This window comes from Notolabrus celidotus, chromosome 17 (assembly GCF_009762535.1).
Source record: "Notolabrus celidotus isolate fNotCel1 chromosome 17, fNotCel1.pri, whole genome shotgun sequence".
NCBI classification, from domain to species: domain Eukaryota; kingdom Metazoa; phylum Chordata; class Actinopteri; order Labriformes; family Labridae; genus Notolabrus; species Notolabrus celidotus.
In genome coordinates, this window is record NC_048288.1 from 2,807,195 (window position 1) to 2,820,842 (window position 13,648).

A 13,648-nucleotide genomic window follows, 5' to 3' on the forward strand; every position below is an offset into this window, starting at 1 on the left:
GGCATGCACACTAAAGTGTTTTCAGAAGTTACTGCATTGTCATGTGAATGCAGATTTCTATAAAAACTCAAAAGAAAGACTTTTACCTTTTGAATGCACCTGTTCTCGTGTAAACAAGGCCTTAAAATCCAGTGGCTCCTCCTTGGCTAACGTGGTCTGCTCCTGGGTCACTAATGCTTGCAGCACCAGGCTCTCTGACAACTCAGTCAAAGTGTGTTGTCTGAACAGGAGCTTGATGATATGAGAATTGCTAGTTTTGAAGTGGACAATGTTTTCTGTACAGTTCTACAACTCACCTCTGTTTTCTTGTCCTTTATCTTGAGGAGGGAAAATAATGCTTGTATTTTCAAGAAAGAGAGCTTGACACCTATGTCAAATAGCAGTGGAGTTATAGTAACCTATGGATTAGTAATATATTGCTACGTTGCTTAAACATACTCTGAAACAATAAGATCTAATAGTAATTGAAAAGATGGCTCGGTGACTGATTAAATCTGAGATAAAAAACTTCTTTGTTTTTATAGTTTGAAAAATGGGACAGCTAACATGTAGCTGAAGGAGAGTAAATGTTTCCTCGCTCCTCTACTTCCCCTCCTTGTGTACCAGACTCTGTCCACCCTCTCTCCTCTCTGCCCTTGTTTGCTTTCACCATCCCTTCCAGAGTCAAAGATAGGTCTGGCCTGTTTGTGTGTCCTTGTGTGTCCCTCCATCTCTGCCAAAGACATGGCCATGATTAGAAAAAGGTGAGTGAGCACTTCCTCTGGTTGTGTCCCCTCTGACTCGCTGTTGTCCTCTTTAGTGTTGTTAGCCAACACTGTGACTCCGGCGTTTCCCCTTGGTGACAGTAAACTGCTGTTTGTGTCGACCTTGTTGCACGCTGAGCAGGTTCCAGTTTAGAGTCGGTCTACTGTGGACCCGCATGTCTGTGTGTCTGTAGAGGAGGTGTGGAGGTGACTGCAGGCCTGTGTGTGTGAGTACACAATGCAGTGACACATTACAAGAGAACCTCATAAAGAATAATATTGTGTGCGTGATACAGCAGATCATCAAAGAATGGGTGTTTAAAAAGTAATCATGCTTATGAAATGGAGTTAAATAAATATTAATACCTCTTTATGATATACAAAGTCAAATAAACCATCAGTGACTAAATGTTTTCTGATAGTCACAATGAATGATAGATTTGACTTCAGCAGGTAACATATTTTGGTGAGAAGGCAATACTTAAGCATTACGAGGATAAGAAAAGACCACTTTGTTCACAGGGACACCAAAGAGAGCATAAACTAAAAGTTGCTCACAGGACCTTTAAACAGACACGTATTCTCTGAACCACTAATCAATCAATCAATCAATCTTTATTTATAAAGCATCAAATCACAACAAATGTTCTCCTCAGATTATTTCCAAACAGAGCAGGTGTAGGCTGTCCTCTATGTTCTATTATTAACAAAGACCCAACATCAAGACAGGATCAGATCCAGTCCCATCTTACAGACAGGACTCACCCAGGACTTCCACCAGATCCGTGTCCGGTCCATCTCCGATCCACTGCTGTCTGGCTCCGTGCTCTCTCATCCGTCAACACCCACCGGTTGTGTTTTCAGAACCGAACACGGAGCAGGACCGCCGGACAGCTGGAGTCATGACCGAGGTTTTCCCGCAGTAATTACTGATACCCCTTTTCATCAACGCAAACCTGGTTCTAGTTTCGGGCCGGCATTTGCCCTGGTTAGGAGCAAGTGGCAACCTCCGGTCTCAAACTATGAAGCCCATGCAGAAGTGTTATACACTCTTATCACACTCTTATCTTATTTTTTTTATTTTTTATTTTTTGGCCCACCTAGGTGTGCACGCCCTCTTTTACAGAACATGATATTAGCTGCCAATAAAAGATAGGCCAGAGTTCTAAGAGGGATGGTGATGGTTGCATGCACACAGTCACAAGCACAGAAGAAAAAGGTTTTCTTTCTTTTCTTTTGCTGCAAGAATAAATTGCATTAATATTTGACAGTTTGTGACAAACATGACACAAACCAGAAATATATATGCAGACAAGAGGAAAAAAAAAAAAAAAAAAAAAAAAAGAAGTGTTATACACTGCAATTCATCGAGAATCCACTTAACGGTGTCTGCAGAAACACCAGAAACCACATACACACCCATTCAAAGAAGACGATCTTTACAGCAGAAATAAACATGTTTACAGTCTGGTTGGAAATGATAAATGGACTTGTACTTATATAGCGCTTTTCTAGTATGTCTGACCACTCAAAGCGCTTTTACACTGCTTGTCGCATTCACCCATTCATACCCATTCACTCACTGATGGTAGAGCCTGCTACAGTAAGGGACCATCAGTGTTAGCTAATCTCATTCGTACACATTCACACACCTCTGAACAACAGAGGGAGCAATTCGGGGTTCAGTGTCTTGCTCAAGGACACTTCGGCATGTGACTGCAGGAGCTGGGATCGAACCGCCAACCTTCCGATTGATAGACGACTGACTCTACCCACTGAGCCACAGCCGCCCCAAAAAACAGCCGCCTCCAAAAACACATCTTGTCTCTTTGTAGCTAACCTCTCTATCGCCACACTGTACGGGGGGTGAATTTTTTTCCAACACAACGGTTCAGAAAATATTAAGATTACAAGTTTTTGCCCAAATAAGGACATGACTGACTTGACTCCCGGACGGGAACACATAGCTGTTGACTAGGAGGCTCAAACTCCGCCCCTTTTCGTCAAACTTTGACTGGTTGAGTTCCGTATTTCCAATATGGCTGCCGCCGTCAATTTGCTTCATAACAGCGTTCAGGAACAGACTGGTGATGTCACGGATACTAGGTCCATTGTTTATACAGTCTATGGTTCGAAGCTTCTTCAACTTACAAACAAACCCGGCACCAGTTTGTTTTTCCACCCGCTCAAGCCCGTGGAGGAGCCACATCATGATGTCACTTCTTCGTGATCGTCCTTTTTCTGGTCCCGGTAATCCTTTTAAAGCTTTTTTAGCGTATTACCTATTTGGTTGACGCTTCTGTCAAACCCCGCCGCTGGATCTCTTCTACAATGGATTTAGTCCTGATCGATCCCTCCAGCTTGTTTTGGATCTCCTGGACCAAACCACAAGGAGGCAGCTTGTTTCCTTGACCGACCACTGCTTAGCCTTGGCTTGAATTTAGCTGAGTGTGAGTGAATGAGTAATAAGTGATGAAGAAGAAGATGCACTCTTGTTTGTTTTCCATCACTCCTAAGCTTGTAGGTCGGGAAGTGACAGTGCATATCTCTTTTAGTGATCCCTCGCCTCTTTCACCTTGCATCTGCAGAGCTTCATCTAATCTTCTATATAAAAACACTTTGTATGGACTGTACATATCTGCAGGCGGCACACCGTGCTGTACACATATCATTTGGACCAAGGGCAGCAGAAATCAAACTCACACACACACATAGAAAACACATTCTCCTCCTGAGGTCTCCTTCGCTCTCTCTTTCATCTTTTATTCAAAAGTGATGGGTAGGTAAAAAAGAAAGGGACGATCCAGAGGAAGGTGTATCCGTGTGGATTCTGAGGACATATTTGCATACTCATCTTTTTTCCTCCCCCTCCTCCTCGCCTGCTGTCGACAGGCTGTCCTTCTAATCATGTTTTTAGTAGTGTTTACTAATGTTTCATTCATTAAGCGTCAGCAGCCACAGGAGAGGCGTCATCCATCCGCCAAAGTGGAGGTTATTATCGCCTTAAATCATCCCGCGGTGTACCTGTTTGGAGGGCTGTCACGGGCCGGGGGAGGACGGCCCCCGTTAGCCCCGGGGGAGAGAGACAGGCGCTCCCTCTGCCTCCGTCTGTCTCCCTCTGCCACTCTTATTCATTTACATTACTCTCACCTCTTGTTGCATCTTTCTTTCTTTCTTTCTTTCTTTCTTTCTTTCTTTCTTTCTTTCTTTCTTTCTTTCTTTCTTTCTTTCTTTAGCAAATTTTGCAGTTTTAAATGGAGCTGATTGCAAAAACAAAATAATCATTTGTTGGATAAAAAGATGTTTTCTGAAAATATTCCAAATCAAAAATAATCATTAAAAAACATCATATATTTTCAATAAGTGTATGACTTCCTGTCACAGCGCTTCCTGTCCTGGCGATTGTCCTTGCAGCGGCGGTCTGCTTTGTCTCTGAATCTGCCCTCTAGCCGTCTCTCTCACACACACACACACACACACACACACACACACACACACACTTATTTTTTGTCCTCTCATCCTCCCTCTCTTCCTTTCTTCTATTCATCTCGCCCTCTCTCTCCCTCTCTCTCCCTCTCTCTCTCACACAATCCTTCACTTTTTGCTGCTCAGCACAGCAATTATCGGCCCACCTCGCTTTGCGGTGACCTCTGAGATGATTAAGTGAGATTACCTGTGCAGGCCTTGTGGTTGGGAGCATGCTGAGAGATATTTTGTCTACGTGCTTTCACATGTGTGTGTGTGTGTGTGTGTGTGTGTGTGTGTGTGTGTGTGTGTGTGTGTGCGTACAGTAGCTACAGTCGTCTTTAGCCACAGGGCAGGTGAGCCCCTACAGTGTCTGTATGGCTGGCTGCTTACAGTATGTAACAGTGATTTGTAGCCTGACATACAAATGCTGCGCTTATGATCTGAGGCCTAATGAATAGATGGGACTGGATGAGGAAACAGTGGAAGAGCAGGATAGGGGAGTCTCTTGTGCTCACTTACTAAAGACAGCTCATCACACAACAAGATGGAGATAACGTGATACTTGGAGAGATGTGGCCAAAGTCTCGTTCAGTCTCGTTAAATCTGAGAAGTTTTAAAAAGTTAGCCATTTCTTGATGGTACAACTGTTATCCCCCTGAGAAGAAGAAACATATACATTGTGCAGTGTGTATCAGAAGTCCTTCCTCACACCCCAGTTTGTGAGCCCATGCCTGTATCTTGGCGGTTTTTGGTCCCCTGCTTTCATTACAATATGCGTCTCATTAGGTGTTCAGTACTCAGCAGCACCTCCGGGTGGAACTTACACTAATGAGGACACTACATCTAACGAACATCCTCCTCCCTCTGTCCTTAATTACCGCGCTGTGCCTCTCCCCGAGCCAACACAGCACCCAGTGTTCCAGCTGAAACCCAAGCGCCGCACAATCCTCTTCGTCCCCGAGAGCCGAAATAGAAGACGCATGTCTGTGTCCGCTATATGCTGCTGCTGCTGCTGCTCCCGCTACGCCGTGTTTGCAGGGTGTAGCAGGGAGGCTGTGTGTGCGTGACTTTGTGTAGGGAAGCGGGTGTTTGTTCATTACACGGTGAGCTGTGCTATTATTTGATATTAGTAGAAACAAGCTGTAGGCTCCTGGGTAGATTGGTGATTAAACATGCAGTTACAAGTCCATGCATGTCGCATGGTGCGTCATTGGATAATAGCTTAACAAGGAATATAATGACTGATGCACTCACTATTTACATACCAGTGTAACCTCTGCAGAGTGTGTCTGGTGTTAATACACAGTAAACAAAGTTATCATGTCATTTTCTCTTCAAAGGGAAACAACTTCAGTCAAAATGTTGCTCACTGCTGGCTTTAAAGCCTCTGGAAGAAAAAATATTTAAAATCCACGTATAATATCAAAATGTAATGTGTAATCAAGCTTTAACAACAATCTGAGTGAAAATAAACATCCACAACTCTGAAAAAACTCTGTTCAAAAACATCTTATTTTACAGGTCAGAGCATTTCTCAGGACTGTGTGGGCGTGGCCTAACTCTTTGATTGACAGGTCAAGAGAGAGTTCACAGCCTGCATGTTTGAGCCGTCTGACTCTGAATCTAAAGACATCAAAACTCCAGAATCTGAAAATGATTCATTTACAATGGTCTCTGAGTGCTGAGTCACAAAATACTTCAGAATCAGGACTTCTATCATTTATTAGTTTATCACTCTGTAGTCTCCGGGGCATCAGGACCATGAGACGCCCAGAGCAGAGGAGGCTGAAGTGTAGTATGTGCACGCAGAGGAGCTCGGCTCCGGGTGTCAGACGGAGCTGTTTGGGGACAGTTAGTGAACCGGTCCTGGGGAAAGTCAGTGAACCGGTCTTGAGGAAAGTAAGTGAACCTGTCCTGGGGAAAGTTAGTGAACTGGTCCTGAGGAAAGTTAGTGAACCGGTCCTGAGGAAAGTTAGTGAACCGGTCCTGAGGAAAGTTAGTGAACCGGTCCTGGGGAAAGTTAGTGAACCGGTCCTGAGGAAAGTTAGTGAACCGGTCCTGGGGAAAGTTAGTGAACCGGTCCTGAGTGAACCTGTCCTGAGTGAACCGGTCCTGAGGAAAATTAGTGAACCGGTCCTGAGGAAAGTTAGTGAACCGGTCCTGGGGAAAGTTAGTAAACCTGTCCTGGGGAAAGTTAGTAAATCTGTCCTGGGGAAAGTTAGTGGACTGGTCCTGGGGAAAGTTAGTGAACCTGTCCTGGGGAAAGTTAGTAAACCGGCCTGGGGAAAGTTAGTAAACCTGTCCTGGGGAAAGTTAGTAAATCTCTCCTGGGGAAAGTTAGTGAACCTGCCCTGGGGAAAGTTAGTAAACCGGCCTGGGGAAAGTTAGTAAACCGGTCCTGAGGAAAGTTAGTGAACCGGTCCTGGGGAAAGTTAGTAAACCGGCCTGGGGAAAGTTAGTAAACCTGTCCTGGGGAAAGTTAGTAAATCTGTCCTGGGGAAAGTTAGTGGACTGGTCCTGGGGAAAGTTAGTGAACCTGTCCTGGGGAAAGTTAGTGAACTGGTCCTGAGGAAAGTTAGTGAACCGGTCCTGGGGAAAGTTAGTGAACCGGTCCTGAGTGAACCTGTCCTGAGTGAACCGGTCCTGAGGAAAATTAGTGAACCGGTCCTGGGGAAAGTTAGTAAACCGGCCTAGGGAAAGTTAGTAAACCTGTCCTGGGGAAAGTTAGTAAATCTGTCCTGGGGAAAGTTAGTGAACCTGTCCTGGGGAAAGTTAGTGAACTGGTCCTGGGGAAAGTTAGTGAACAGGTCCTGAGGGAAAGTTAGTGAACTGGTCCTGAGGGAAAGTTAGTGAACTGGTCCTGGGGAAAGTTAGTGAACAGGTCCTGAGGGAAAGTTAGTGAACCGGTCCTGAGTGAACCTGTCCTGAGTGAACCGGTCCTGAGGAAAGTTAGTGAACCGGTCCTGGGGAAAGTTAGTAAACCGGCCTGGGGAAAGTTAGTAAACCTGTCCTGGGGAAAGTTAGTAAATCTGTCCTGGGGAAAGTTAGTGAACCTGTCCTGGGGAAAGTTAGTGAACTGGTCCTGGGGAAAGTTAGTGAACAGGTCCTGAGGGAAAGTTAGTGAACTGGTCCTGAGGGAAAGTTAGTGAACTGGTCCTGGGGAAAGTTAGTGAACAGGTCCTGAGGGAAAGTTAGTGAACCGGTCCTGGGGAAAGTTAGTGAACAGGTCCTGAGGAAAGTTAGTGAACCGGTCCTGGGGAAAGTTAGTGAACCAGTCCTGAGGAAAGTTACTGAACCGGTCCTGAGTGAACCGGTCCTGGGGAAAGTTAGTGAGCCGGTCCTGAGTGAACCGGTCCTGAGTGAACCGGTCCTGAGTGAACCGCTCCTGAGGAAAGTTAGTGAGTCCCAAAGTTTCCCCAAATCCACCACAGTTAGAAAATAGAAGAATGACAACAAGCTGTCATCTTCAGCGGTGGATGTGCAGACAGGGACACACGAGCACAGCGGTGCAAAGAGCAGAGAGACAGATATACAGACAGATTACAGGCAGGACGTGATTAGCAAACAAGCTAACAGTTAAGACAACACTGAGGGGAGCTGGCTGAGACGTCAGGAGACGGTCTGAGCAGGAGCGGAGTAGTTTTGTTGAACATGTGTGCACGTGACTCAGTGTTTCATTTCTGATTGGTTGGATATTTATTAAGTAATAAATATCAGGTTAAACCAGCCCCCTTAAAACCCAGAGTGAAAACGTGTTAAAAACGTAATTGAACATATTTGAAAAATTGATCAAAGTTGAGTTGTAATATTTTTACATTGTTTTAGTATTTACACATGGTCTGAAATATCATAGGTAGAATGCTTTTGTTGACTTGGGTTACCAGAGGCTTTAAGGAGCAGCTCAAAGATGCTTCATTCTTCTGTTTCGTGGATAACATGTTGCTATAACCATGTTTTTGTCCCTAAAATCAATCCTGTGACTCTGCCAGCTCGTCTTAAAACTTTCTGATGTAGAATTAAATAACTACTGACAGAACCTCATCATCAGAGCTGCTGCGTCGTGTTTCATCTGGGAATAGAACATGCTGTAAAATAACACACACTGGCACTTATATGACAGAGAAGGAGGTGGATTCAGAACAATATATCAGAGCTTAATAACACCTTTCGTAGATACATGATGGCTCTGTCAGTTTTTCGTTTTTAATCTCCACACGTGAGCTTTGTGTTATGAAAACCAGGGAACATCAGAAACCTCCTGACCTCAGAACGTGCATCTTTACACTTTCCATCATCTCCCTCCCAAAGAAATCTTTACAAACTGGTGAAGTCATTAAAATTCATGTCGTCTTCATTCAGTTAATCTTCAGCTGTGTTGAACCCTGGAGTGGACGAGCTGCAGCTAATCCTCAGTAATAGGCATGAATTATGAACTGAAGCTGTTGACCAATTCCTGCATGTTCTCAGACCTAAAATCAGCCTAATTGCTCATGTTGAGCTTCTGAAGACCTCCAGTGCCATTCATGTGAGGACACGCTCCTGGGCCTACATTTCCCATTAGCACCCAGGGTCACTGTGTGCAGACTCATAACAATTTCTAAAGATTGACCCATGTTCATGTCTGCTGGCTTCTCCTACCTCGAAGGCTCCACCAGGATGTGAGGCCACTAATTAGGGCAAAGGGGAGATCTAAGTATGCCTCAAACTTTTGGACCCATTTTCATTTTCCTCCTTCTCTTCTTCCTCTCTGGGGATGTTCTCTCATGGCTGAATTAAGCTGAGCCGAGTTCAGCCGGCCATGTACAGTTAAATCCTTCCTGTGTCTTCATATCCTCCCCCGTTTATTCATTTGGTCTGTGGGCAAAACCCGGCCTAGGTTATTAAAGCATCCTCCTATTCCTCCTTCTATCCTTCCATCCTTGACTTCACTTTTCACTCACTGCCTTTAGTCCCCCTTCCTTGCTGTGTCTCTGGTACAAAGGGCGCCCACAGCTTATAATAAAAGGCATAGGATTTTAAATTAGAAATTAATTTGGATAATTTGTCTCCAACGAGCGCCCTCCTCCTGCCGCTCCTGCCAGAAATATGTTAATATATCACATTAAGTAATTTCTGGGCCCAGATACACATGCTTATGGAGAGAGAGAGAGAGTATGTGTGTGTGTGTGTGTGTGTGTGTGTGTGAGAGAGAGAGAGAGAGAGAGAGAGAGAGAGAGAGAGAGAGAGAGAGAGAGAGAGAGAGGGAGCACATCAAGGTTGGATCTCTAATTAGTTAGGTTGACTCTCCGGGCATGCTCAGTGCAGATCCCCTTGCCTGCACACTGCTCGCACCTTTGCATTGTGACCACTTAGAGCACCTTGGAACCAGAGATGACAGGATTAATGTAGGAGAGGGTGGAGGGGTGAGGGCGCTCAGGAGAGGTAGGGGGTGGGTGAGGAGTGGAGAGCCAAAGATTGCTGGAACGAAAGAGGTAAGAGGTGGAGAGTTTGGTGAAGGGAGGATTAGAGAACAGCGTAAACATTTTCATGACAGATGTCTGCCCGAGTACGCAGACAAGTTTCTTTCTACGTCACACAGTAAGTGAGTCTGGCATTTTTGGAACTGCTTGAATAACTTCTTCCTGCTGACGTCCAGTAGTTTAACTTCTCGCCTGTCTGCGGTTGTGTTCAGGTGTCTGTCCTCAGCACACTGTGACGTCACTGACGGTGCAAAGTTGGGGACATGCACTTCAGAGGATGAAACTTCTGTATACAGTTATAGTAACACTGATCATTTTAGTGATAATAGACTCTGAGGAGTTTTAACTGACATGACCTACATACCGATATGAGATTATCAGATACAGGATTGGTTAATTGGGCTGGATTATCTGGATTATTTTAGCTGGGTCCATATTCTGTGCTCACCTTTAAGAAGGTGGGCTTAGAGCTCTGAAGGTCAGATCCGGTGCTGTGATGGACCGGACACGGATCTGGTGGAATTCGGCCATTAGCACGGCAACGCATGCTGACACACTGGGATCCTATCTCACCCCATACCCCCAAACCCCCCCATCACATACTTTAACTCTTCCTGTACCATTAATGTTCCTAACCATAGACCTTTCTGGAGTCCCTGAGCTCCCTTGTCTCGTAGGTTCCTCTGGATCTCTGCTGCTGTGGACATGCCAGACTCCAGCTGCTACAACTACTACTATCCATCTCACCACTATCATCTCTCTCTCTCTCTTCATCTCCCTCTATCACTCTCTCCAACACGGTCTCAGCAGATGTGTGTCTAAAATGAGTCTGGTCCTGCTGGAGGTTTCTGCCTGTTAAGGGACGTTTCAGGGTCTGAGAAGCAGACACCCTCTCTACTTTTAACACGGGACATCCACCAGAGCCATGTTAGGTATGCCTCCGATCTGCTGCGGTCCGGCTCCGTCAACACACACCGGTTGCGTTTTCAGATCGCAGCACAGAGCAGGACCTCCAGACAGCTGGAGTCATGTAACCGAGGTTTTACTGCGGTAATCACTGAATCAAGGATTCTCCTCCTCTCCTCCTCCATGTTGTCTTTCTGGTCCTCTGAAAACCTCTGACCTGTTGATTCCAGGCCTGGCTCCGCTCATCATGACTTTGGTTTGTTGTTGTAGTTAAGTGAAATACGATCTGGTGATAACACAGAGTGTTTTATTCTGAAAATTAACCGGATGTTTTCATTTTGTTTTGGTGAAACCTGACTTCCTGTCCCGCTCCATCTGCTCTGTTGAGATGATGCGTCGTGCTCCGGCATCCGGCACAAATAGAAGTCTTGTGTATCTGATCCGGAGGAAGTCTTGTGGATCTGATCCGGATCAGAGACACAGCCGGAACACAATGGAGCGGATCCAGTGGAAGTTAACACATTGACTAAAATAGAAACCTATCAGATCCAGAGCTGTGATGGATCGGAGACGGACCGGAAACGGATCTGTTGGAATTTGGCCGTAAGAGTAGGCTTCAAACTTTCCTTTTTGACAAAGCTTATAGTTAGAGCTGGCTCAGGCTTGGACCAGCTCTTAGGTATGCTGCTAAAGGCTTAGACTGACACACTGGGATCCTGTCTTTCCCTCTCTCCCCTCTGTCTGTCTTAGACTCTTTCCAAACAGAGCAGGTCTAGACCGTAATGTTCTATTATTAACAAAGACCCAACACCAAGACAGGATCAGATCCAGTCCCATCTTACAGACAGGACTCAGTCTGATCTTATCTTAATCCACCATGAGCAGAGCACTTTGCAGCATTTAGCAAGTTACAGTGGTAAGGACAAACTTCCTTTAACAGGCAGAAACCTCCAGCAGGACCAGACTCATGTTAGACACACATCTACTGAGACCGGGTTGGATCGAGCCGGGTAATAAAAAAAGAAATAAAAATAATTCATGATGTTCCCCTTAAAGGAGTCTTGACTGTGAAAAAGTCTTAGTAGTGTTAAACTTCATGACAGAGGGAACTACAACTGATGCTATCCAATCTGTTTGCTTAATCAGCAATGTGTGTGTGTGTGTGTGTGTGTGTGTGTGTGTGTGTGTGTGCACGTGTGTGTGTGTGCGTGTGTGTGCATGCCAAACTTTGTAGTTTTGTATTATCAAATAGACATATGTTTGTTCAACGTGTGTGTGTGTGTGTGTGTGTGTGTGTGTGTGTGTGTGTGTATGTGTGTGCACGCGTTTTATCTAAGAGTATCTGAGTGTGTTTCCGTGCTCTGATGAACTGAATCATTCCTCCTCTGTACGGTGAGAGAGAAAGAGATGGACATAATACTCTCTGCGACGACTACACATGCTGGGAATTGAATAGGAAGAGAATTGTGGTGGAAGCAATGGGGGTTGAGTGTGCTGAGCGAAACCGGTGTGTGTGTGTGTGTGTGTGTGTGTGTGTGTGTGTGTGTGTGTGTTCGGTGTGTGTGTGTGGAAGCAGTACAACCTGAGATCAACTTCACATTAAGAAGTGCCCTGTGGGTAGTTTAACAATGAGGGAGCAGGCTGGCTGGGAAGAAATATGCATCGCAATGAGACGTAGAGCGCGCTGAGGTGATAGACGCACATATCATGCTGTGTGTTTTGACCAAACACTGTTTAATCTGTTATGGATTTTCTCGCCCTCTCTCTGTCTCTCTCTATCTCTCGCCCCGCATGCTTGACACTCTTTATGTGACTCTCCTCAGGTCTAGCGACTTGCTATGCCTCGTGGCCCGTGATTAAACAGTGTGTCATGACTCAAAGTCAAATCTACCTCCGCTGTGCAGCGGGAAGCTGTCATCTTGCATGTTTTAGGAATCAAATTAGTTTCCAGAGTCTCTTGCAGAAGCGTGGCCCTCTCCCCCCTGCACCAAATCTTTGCAGTTAGTCAAATGTTTTCAAGAGGAACCCAGAGGACTCGAGTTGAAGGGCCACAAACACAGAATTCCCAATTACAAGTTTTCTTTGAATCCTCAATTGTGGGAAGACAAACCGCAGTTAAAAGGCACTCCAAAGCGTCTTTTGCATTATTAATGACCATGATGTAACTGAAAAACAACTTTTAGGAGGGGGGCTGAGCAGACAATTAAGCAACCATGGCTCATCATGAAAAAAAAACAGAGCAGATAATGCATTTCACAAATGTTTAATTAGACCGTATTAATTAAAGGCTTTCCTCTTCCCTTTCTCTTCCTTTTCTATCTTTCCCTCTCCCCCTTTCTTTCTCTCTCCCCGTCCCTCTTTCTTTTTGTGATAGATCTGCAGCGTGACCCCCAGTTAATTGAAACCCAGGAGACTCTTCTTGCATAAAATCAGATTTATCTATCCATAAAAGGATTTCGTTAAAAATAGTCCAAATCCAGTGGCTCACAACTAAAAGCCTGCAGCTACCGAGGCGAGCCTGGCTCCAACCCCTTTCGCCCTCTCTCAGTCGCCACGGTGAAACAAGTGCTGCCTACTGCTAACTAGCTGGGGACCCATTAATTAATTGCAGGAAAACACAGACATTATGTCTGTGGGGCACGTTTTTTTCTCCCCCAAAAGAAAGAAATGTGTGTGTGTGTGTGTGTGTGTGTGTGGGTGTGTGTGTGTTGTCCCTCATCCACGGCTCTTCCGAACTGTCTCGAATGTCCCCCAGACTATAATAAGAGGAAAGTAATGATGGGCCCTAGTGATAATGAAAAACCATGCATCAAACAAAACACTGATTCTATGAGACAGGTCAAATGAATAGCTGGCAGAGAGGCGTAGGACGTCCAGTGTTTCCTACCCCGGCTGAAGAATCGGTTTGTCTCTGGTAAACAGAGTCTGTCTGAAGGCAAATATTGAAAACCTCTGGTGGAGATAATTCTTCTCTTAAGCATCCTGAAACCGAGATGGAAGCAGTGATTTGACAAGTAGGATCGGATAATAAACACTCCACAGGAAGAAGTTGAGCGGCTAAGAGATCTGTCG